The following is a 10,110-nucleotide window of genomic DNA, read 5'->3' as shown; positions in this document are numbered from 1 at the left end:
GGGGAGCCTTACCCGTATCCTGCCAGGAAGTCCAGGCTCCGGGGGCTGACTTGGTCGTGAAAGATGCCCAGCTCCATGTCCTGGCCGCAGCCCCGGGTCTGGTCACAGCCTGGCCGCCACTCCTGGACACCCCGCCACTCAGCCACCGGGCTGGCTGTGAGGGCCTCCGCCGGCCTCAGCTGCTGCAGCCGGACTGTGGCGTTGCGGACTTCTGCCAGGCGGTCCAAGGCCCAGGACCTGTGGGGTGGGCTGTGCAGGAGACACAGCATCAGGCCCTGGGGCGTCCGCAGGCTCGGGGAGACCCAGCGTCACCCAAGGTGACCGGCTCAGGGAGCTCGCCTCGGATGGGCCCGAGACGGACGTTCAGGGGAACGAAACCTCTAACGCTCTCCGGCTCTCCCCATACGCCATGCAGCCTGGCCCTGCACCCAAAATGCACCCCATTTTCCTGCCTTGTTCAGGGACCCCCCCCCCGGAGGCCCCTTCCCCAGCCGGCCCCTGGCAGTACCTCCCGATGGGCCGGTAGTTGTGGTCTCCCTGGAAGGCTCAACCTTGTCCCCTGGTGCACACTGATGCACCCCTAAGAGCTCTCGGGGCCCCCGGGAGCACATCCACGCGACCCCACCAGCCCCCTCCCCCAGTCCACGTTGGCTGGGTTGGCATCTGCTGCAGGACGCCCTGCCCAGAGCCTCTGTTCACACTGTTCCCTGGCAAATTGATGCTCAGCAGTTTGTTTATTTGTTTGTTCTTTAACAAAAGGTTGCTTTGGTTTGAGATTCAGCAAAAACACACGCCGCCTTCTGCTTCCTCTCCATTTGGGATTCAGTAAATTAGCTGTTCTCCAGTTGGCTTCGGGGCCTCGCCTCAAATGAGTCTCCAGCAAGATAATGCGTTTAAAAGCCCTTGGAAAAGTACCAGGCACCACGCACGTGAGAGACAGTGTCAGCCTGCGAGCGGCTCGCTCAGCCCTGCGCCCGAGCCAGGCGGGCTCGTGGGGCCTTAGGCCCCCGGGTAGGGCCCGGGGGCAGGGGGCTGCCTTGTGCCATCCTGCCCCGCCAACCCCCTGTCTGCCCCAGCAGCGCCATCTGAGGCCGGGGGCAGGGATGTGAGGGCGGGACGGGCCCTTATCAACTTCCAGCCGGTGGGCCTCTCTCTGGTCCTGTGAGCCTTGGGGATGAGTCCAGGGAGGATTCTTCGGTCAGGAAATCAAAGAGACAAGAATCCAGAGGCCCCGCTTCACAGTCACCTGCATTTAGCATAGTTCAAACACGAGGGGCCTCCGTCTGAAACCATGAGTTCCTATTGGCTGCGTGAGAAACTCTGCGGGGCTCAGACCCCCCCGCCCCCTCCCCGAGTCAGCTTAGAAAGTCTCCCCAACTCCGTGACCGTGGCCGCCCTTGAGATGCCTGACTGTCCCTTCCTTCTAATGGGTTGGCTGAGTTTCTGTGGCGTCCGCGAGCGTGTTTGGTCCAGCGTGGGGATGGCCTGAAGGCGGCTTCCTCGGCCGCGAGCGTGTTTGGTCCAGCGTGGGGATGGCCTGAAGGCGGCTTCCTCGGCCAGCGATCTTTATTAAGCGCCACCTGTATGCACCCGTGAGACACGCACTCCTCTCATGGGGTCCTTCCCAGCCTGCAGCCCTGGGGGGCCAGCTTCTAGCTGGGGAGCCAGAGCTGGCCTGTGGGAAGCCGGAGGTGGTCTGCCCCCGGCACCCAGGGGGCCCAAGCTGTAGGCGGCTCGCAGGCCGGAAGCGGCCCTCAAGCCCACCTCAGACACTCGCTTTCTTGTACCAACCATGGAGATGTCATTAGCAACTAATAGAATAGCATCTTGTAAGCAATTTGCCTCGTTCAGGGCACATTATCTCATTCCCGCCCCGGGGCACGGAAGCCAGTGTGTGTGCGCACGCGCGTGCGTGTGTCAGGCAGGCGGGAGATTCAAGCCCAGGGGGCCGGGCTCTTGCTGCATGATTTCCGCCTTCCGTCCAGAGCCCTCTGACCTTTGGCAGCCCTCGCGGTAGGCACCCGTCCATGGAAGAAGGAGGTGAGTCCACAGATGCTCAAGGCCGAGGCTGGCCAGACAGAAGCGGCCAGTTCACAGGGCCCGTCACTGGCCAAATGCCCCCGGAGCTCCGCGTGCGGCCCCGGGCTCTGGGCCTCAGTTTCCCCATCTGTCAAGTGGCCCTGGACCCTCTGGCCTCCTGTGATCTGAGAGGCCGGACGCTGAGTGTGCTGCTCACGGGCTCCGGGCCGGCAGAACTGGGTTCAAACCCCAGCCCTGCCTGTTTTGTGGCTTGAGAGCTGGAGCCGGTTAGCCGGTTACCTGTGTCCTAGGGACACCATGCGCCTGGGAAAGCGCTGCCTCAACAAGGAAAAGCCCGCACACTGCCGCCCCGCCCGTGCCCGGCGCGCAGAGGGGACACTTACACGGGCTCGCTCCTGGCGAGGCTGAGCCTTTGGACCAGCTGCCCCGTGTCTCCGCGTCTGTGTAACACCCCGTGTGTTTGCCGGATGCCTCCACGGTCCTGACCAGAGACACATTCCTGAGGGTGGAGGGAAAGGAGACACGATGCTGAGAAACAAACCAGCCAGGGGCATGGGGCAGCTTCCCTCCCACCTGGCTGCCAGGGCTCCCTGCTAAGATGGGCTGAATGACCCTTGTGTTCACCTGGGGCCCCTCAGTCCCCGAAGCCGGAGGAAAGGGTGACAAAGGATCCTGCCACTGGGGAGTCTGGGGTCTTCACCAGGCAGCATCCCCCCTCTGCCCTCTGCCCTCTGTGCGCCCTTCCTCCACCCGGGCCTCACTCAGCCCTGGAATTGCACCTGGGCCGGCGCACCTGAGCATCATTTAAGGCCTAAGAGGCCAGCGGGCATCAGGCTTGTGGTCCTTGTGCTCCCAGCACCCAGAGGCTGCTGTGAAGTTGCCCAAGGCGGGCGCTCAGCACAGGAGGACGGTGGACACGGCCAGCCTGTCCCGGCCCCTCACCGGCCCCCAAGCCTCGGTTTCCCCGTCTGAAGGTGGGGAGGGAAGGGGTGCTCCAGGTGGAGGTACAGCAGGTCTCCGAAATCAGGGTTTCCTGGTGTTATGACAACAGGATGTGCCTGGCCACCTTGCACGAGGAGAGTCGTCACGGCAGAGGGACCCCATTACACGTGGGAGCTGCCATCGTCTGCGCCCGAGCCAAGAAGACAGCACGGAAGGCAAACGCCCTGCACTCCCTCCTGCCAGCTGTCCTGGGAACCTGGAGAAGGTGCCGCGTGCAGGGCGGGGGCCCTCCATGCCTCTCTCTCCTGTCGAGGGCTCTTTTGTGTGTGTAGGCAAGTCGTCAGCCAGGGTTGCAAGGGCCTGGCAAAGCACAGACCCACCAGCCTGCTGGGGCCCCCCCGAGGAAGGCGCCGTTTCCTCCTGTGGATGGAAGACAAGGCAGCCCCATTTCCTCCCCAGCTCTGGCAAGGAAATGGGCTATAAATAAACAGCCCACAGACGACAGTTACAGCAGAGGGGACGGCCCGGCTCTAAGAGGGGGCCCTGGGGAGAGGGCTAGTTGGGGAAGTGCTATCTGAGCTGAGATTGCAAGGATGAGTGAGTATTAAATGATGCAGAAGATGGAAGAAATCATTTCCGGCAGAGGGAACCACGTGTGCAAAGGCCCTGTGGTGGGAAAGGCCGTGACAAGCTGGCGGAGCGGGAAGGAGGCCAGCGAGGCTGGAAGGGAGAGAGGGGTGTGGGGAAGAGGGTAGGGGGGAGTGTGATGGGCAGGCACAGCCTCGTGGGCCACGGGCGGGAGCGGAGTTTTTATTCGAAGAGCGAGGGGAGCCGTGGAGGTGTTTTGTGCAGGTGAGAGGCAGGTTGAATTGACACCTTCAAGAGAGCCCTCTGGCTGCAGGTCACCAGAAGCCTGCCCCCCGCCTCCCATGCGCAGAAGGGAACCCACGTCGACACCCAGTGTTGGCTGGGATCAACCGAGTTGCTGTGGAGGCCAGGTTTAAGGAGGGCCGGTGAGAGCCAGCATCCTAGGGGCTACGGTTCCCAGGTGTATGGCCCTAAAAGCTGATCGCCACCTCTGCAGTCGTGGACGTCACGTTCCTGTCCCCCCGCAGGGCACGAGTGGGACAGGTTTTGCGGCCCTGCCTGCACTGCCCCTGCCATTTCCCGGTCACATGACCTGGCCCCAGTGACCTAATCAGCTGCCCTTAAGCCATCAGTTAAAAACGTCCACCTTGAGAGGGTCCAAACGGTGTCAGTGGTCATGAAAGACCCATGGCGGGCAAGGCTAAACTCTTATCAAATAGGAAAGACAACAATTTGAAGAAACTGGAGAGTGACAACAGTAGAAAGTTGTTGGAGCCTTGGGGTGGCAGGAATTCCACCAGAAAGCCACAGTCTTACGGGTGGATGTGTTAGAGAGGAGCTCTGGGCTGCCCAGCAGGCGACGGCCATGGTGATGCAGTTGCGGGGTTGGGGGAGGGGGTGTTCTGCCGGGAAAGAAGCAAAAAACCAGTATTTAACACCTCCCGAGGGCTGGGTCTGACCTCCATTTCCAGCCAGGTTGGAGGGGTGGAACTGGAGTTACCTCCTGCCTTAAGCAAGTGAGAAAACCAGACAAACATATAGAATGCAATGCTTTTCAGACACTAGAAAACAGGCAGCATGAGAGGGTTATCCCAGAGAGAAAGGAAGCAAATGCGATGAGCTGCCTGCCCAGTTGCCCCAGCTGACGGCCCAGAGGCCTCTTGGCTGCATCACAGCCCGGAGGAACCCAATCAGAGCCCAGGGAGCCTCCTGAGCGACAGCGGGGGACAGAGCTGAGGATTTGGGAAGGACCCAGGCAGCTGGAGTTGCAGGGTGGAGACCTGGAAAGCAGAGAGCTGCCCAGAGGGAGGGAAATCCAGAGCTGGGCAGAGGGTTCCCTAAGCCTCCAGCTGAGCCCTGCTGAGCCCATGGCTGAGGGTATGGGGTGCCTGTGGGAACAGAGCTGCACAGGCCTCGGTCCCAGGGCCAGGGGCTTGGGGAGGTCAGCAGAGCTGAGACCTGAGACACCACCACTCAAGTCCATGCTGACCTCTGAGTGGGACGCATGTGGGCATTTGAAACCAGCACCACTGGAGCCTGGCAGCTGAATGGACAGGAGCCAGTGCCCACAGAAGGTAGACGGAGCTTGCAGCGTGAACCCAGCTGCTAAAACAGAACCAGGAGGATGGGGGAGGGAAGGGGGAGGAGGAAATGGAAAAAGGAGAAGGAAACCCACATTCTCCAGGGTGTTTTTAACAGGATCCAGTCTTCTCACATAACACAAACAAACAAGATGTCCAGGATAAAAATCCAGCATTACTCAGCACACCAAGAACGAGGAAAACTCTGACCAAATCTCTAGGGAAAGGGCAATCAAAAGATGACAGCCCTGAGATGACCCAGATGTTGGAATTATCAGACGAGGACTTAGAAGCAGCTGTTCTAATTATCCTCCATGAGGTAAAGCCGTACGGTCTTGAAATGAATGGAAAAAACAAGTTTTGGCAAAGAGAGACAAACTATAACAAAGAATCACTAAATGTGATGTGGTATTCCTGGATTGAATTTTGGAACCAAAAAAAAGAGAAAAGACATAAGTGTAAAAACCGGTGAAATCCGAATACAGTCTGGAGTTTAGCTAAGAATAATGTTATCTTACTTGTGACAAACATACCATAATTTATGGCAATGAAAGAGGTTAACATTAGGGAAAACAGGGTGAGGGGTATTTGGAAAGACTATTATCTTTACAACCTCCTGCAAATGTAGAATTTTATTAAAGAAAAAGTTTACTTAAAAAGAAATAAAAACTTTAGAACTGAGAGGCAAAGTATAAGATATAAACATTTCACCAAATAGGCTAATAGCAGAATGAAGATGACAGAGGAAAGAGTCAGTACACTTGAACACAGATCATTGGAAATGATCTAATCTGAAGAACTGAAAGGATTTTTAAAAATGAGGGCCTCAGGATTTGTTAGTCAATATTGTAAGATCTAACAAGTCATTGAAATTCCTAAAAGAGGGAGAGATGAGGGCAGAAAAAAAAATTTTTAACTACTTTATGGAGATATGACTGACAGAAAACTTACAGATAGCTAATGCAGTAAATTACAGATTTATAGTTATAAGTTATAATAAAAGATTTACATTACAAATGACAGGTAATTGTGTTTGGAGCCCGGGACACCATCATCACTATCAAATCACTATTGATGCATTAACCTTATCCATCACCTCTGAAAGTTTCCTCCCGCCCCTTCATTTTTCTTCTCCTTTTGTGGTTAAGAGCCCTTAACATAAGATCTACCCTCTAAGCAATTTTTAAAAGTACACAATTTAAAGTATTTTTCAAAGTATACAATACAGTATTGTTAATCGTAGGCCCTGTGTTTTACAGTAGATCTCCAGAACTTATTTGTTTTGAATGGCCCAAACATCCACCGTTTCCACCAGAATGCAAACAAAAAAAAAATTTTTTTTGAAAGAATAATGGCTAAACCTTCCCAAATATGTCAAAAGACATAAATTTTACAGGTTCAAGAGGCTTCAAGAACTCCAAACAGGATAAACTCAAACAAAACCACACCCAGGCACATCAGAATCAAGTGACTGAAAGCCAAAGATAAAGAAAAAGATTGAAAGCAGACAGAGAAAAATGATGCATTACATGGAGGTGAGCAATGCCTGGAAACGGTTCATCAGAAACAATGGTGATCAAAAGACAGGGAAACAAGACAGCATGCTTGGAAATTCGCAACAAAAGGCCCGTCAACTCAGAATTCTAAATCCAGCAAAAATATTTTTTAAGAATGAAGGCAAAATAGAGGCCTAGTCAGAAAAAATGGAAAGTATTCATCACCAGCAGACCTGCTTGAAAAGAAATATGAAAGAATGTTCTCCAGACAAAAGGGAAATGATACCAGAATAAAACTTGGAACATCAGGAATGGAGGAAGCACAACAGAAAAGATAACTACCTGGGCAAATATAATGGACTCTGCTTCACGTCTCTTGAGCACTTTAAAATCCGTATAACTTTAAAAAGCAAACAGGGTGACATTGTTGGGGAGATTCAATGTATGTAGATGTAAGATACTTGACAATTGTAACAGCAGGTGAGGGTATAGCATAGAGATGGTAAAGATAACTATATGATTATAAGGTTTCTATATTTTACATACAGTACACAAAGTATTAGCACTAAATAGATGGTGAAAAGTTGGAGAGAGATATATTATCCCTAAAGCAACAACTAAAAAGTAACATAGAGATAGAGTCAAAAATTCAATGGACAAAATAAATAGAATGCTAAAAAAGAAAAATTCAAATAATTGAAAAGAAGGCAGAAAAGGGAACAGAGGGAAAAATGAGGAAGATAGAAAAAATAATAAAATGGTAGACCTAAATTCAACTATAGCAATAGTTGCCTTAAATCTGAATGGTCTAAATACGGCAATTAAAAACAGATATTACCACATTGGACTGGGGGGGATAAAAGACCCAATTAGATTATGTCTCTAAGAAATGCATCTTAAAATTAACTGTAGAGGGAGCAGCAAACTGGCTCACAGGACAAATCCAGCACATGAACTGTTTTAGAGAATGGTTTTTACGATTGCTACGGGTTGTGAGGAACAGGAGATGGAGACCTTACGCGGTCACAGAGCCTGAGATTTGCGCACTGGCCCTTTACAGAAAAAGTTTGCTGGCTGCTCATAATGACAGATTGAAAGCACAAGACACAGTTAACACGAATCAGAGTAAAGCAGAAGTGGCTATATTAACGTCGGACAAAGAAGACTTCAGGGCTTCCCTGGTGGCGCAGTGGTTGAGAGTCCGCCTGCCGATGCAGGGGACACGGGTTCGTGCCCTGGTCCGGGAAGATCCCACATGCCGCGGAGCGGCTGGGCCCGTGAGCCATGGCCGCTGAGCCTGCGCGTCCGGAGCCTGTGCTCCGCAACGGGAGAAGCCACAGCAGTGAGAGGCCCGCGTATCACACACACACAAAAAAAGAAGACTTCAGTACAAAAAAAAAACTACCAGGTATAAACAGGGCCATTACATAAGGAGAGAAGAACTTACCAAGAAGATATAACAATCCCAAATATGGCTGCCCCAATGACAGAGGACCAAACTACACAAGACAAAAACTGAGTGAACTGAAAGAAGAAATAGGCAAATCCACAGTTATGTTTGGAGACCTCATCACTGCTTTCTCAGTAATCAACAGAATAGATAGACAGAAAATCAGCAAGGATATGGAAGATCTGAACAACACTATCAACTTGACCTAGTTGACATTTACAGACCTCTCCAGCCAATGGTAACAGAATACTTATTCTTTTCAAGTGTAAAAGTCCGGACTTCCCTGGTGGCCCAGGGGTTAAGAATCCGCCTGCCAACGCAGGGGACATGGATTTGAGCCCTGGTCTGGGAAGATCCCACATGCCACGGAGCAACTGAGCCCGTACACCACAACCACTGAGCCTGCGCTCTAGAGCCTGCAAGCCACAGCTACTGAGCCCATATGCCGCAACTACTGAAGCCCACGCACCTAGAGCCTGTGCTCCACAACAAGAGAAGCCACCGCAATGAGAAGCCTGCCCACCGCAGTGAAGAGTAGCCCCCGCTCTCCACAACTAGAGAAAGCCTGAGCACAGCTATGAAGACCCAACGCAGCCAAAATATAAATAACTAAATTAATTTTTTAAAAAAAGATAAAAAAGTGTAAGTGGAACATTCACTAAAATAACTTATATTCTGAGTCATTAAAAAATTAAACTTAAAGGAATTAAAATTATACAGTGTATATTCTCTGACCATAATGGACTTAAACTAGAAATTGATAACAGGTATCTGGAAATTAAACAACACACCTCTAAATAACCCATGGATCAAAGAGGAAGTATCAAGTAAATAATCTACAATTCCACTTTAGAAACAGAAAAAGAGCAAATTAAACCCAAAGAAAGCAGAAGGAATGAAATAACAAAGCAGCAATTGGTATAATTGAAAATAGAAAAATAGAGAAAATAAAGGAAACCAAAAATTAGTTATTTGAAAAATCAATACATTTGATAACTCTCTAAGCAGACTGAGCAACATAAAAAGAGAAGAGACACAAATTATAAATTTCAGAAAGGAAAGATGGAATATCATGACAGATGCTACAGATATTAAAAGGGTGATAAGGTGGTCTCTCTATGCCATAAATTCATTTGGAAGACTGAATACTATTAAGATGTCAATACTACCTTAAGCAATCTACAGGTTCCATGGAATCACTATAAAAACCTCAATAACATTTTTTGCAGAAATAGAAAAACCCATTCTAAAATTCATATAGAATCTCTTGGGACCCCAAATAGCCAAAACAACCTTGAAAAGGGGGGAAAAGCCTGAAGACTCATACTTTCTGATTTCAGAACTTACTACAAAGCTATAGTAATCTAAACAATGTGGTACTGGCACAAAGACAGACATATAGACCAATGGAATGGAATAGCCTAGAAATAAACTCTTGCAAATATGGTCAAATTACTTTTGACAAGGGTGTCAAGACTATTCAATGGGGAAAGGACAGTCTTTCAATAAATTGTGCTGGGAAAAATGGATACTCACATGCAAAGGAATGAAGTTGGATCCTTATCTAACACCATGTATACAAACTAACTCAATATGTATCAAAGACCTAAAGTAAGACCTAAACTTATAAAGTTCTTAGAGGAAAACATTGGGTAAAAGCTTCATGATACTAGATTTGGCAGTGATTTCTTGGATATGACACCAGAGACACATGCAACAGAAGTAAAAATAGATTAAATGAATTTCATGAAAGTTTTAAAATTTGTGCATCAGGGGCTTCCCTGGTGGCGCAGTGGTTGAGAGTCCGCCTGCCGGTGCAGGGGACACGGGTTCGTGCCCCGGTCCGGGAAGATCCCACATGCCACGGAGCGGCTGGGCCCGTGAGCCGTGGCCGCTGAGCCTGCGCGTCCGGAGCCTGTGCTCCGCAACGGGAGAGGCCACAACAGTGAGAGGCCCGCGTACCAAAAAAAAATAATAATAAAAATAATTTGTGCATCAGAAGACACTATCCACA

The sequence above is a fragment of the Neophocaena asiaeorientalis genome, unplaced genomic scaffold, assembly GCF_003031525.2.
Source record: "Neophocaena asiaeorientalis asiaeorientalis breed wild unplaced genomic scaffold, Neophocaena_asiaeorientalis_V1.1 scaffold606, whole genome shotgun sequence".
Lineage (NCBI taxonomy): Eukaryota > Metazoa > Chordata > Mammalia > Artiodactyla > Phocoenidae > Neophocaena > Neophocaena asiaeorientalis.
This window is presented reverse-complemented; position numbering follows the sequence as displayed.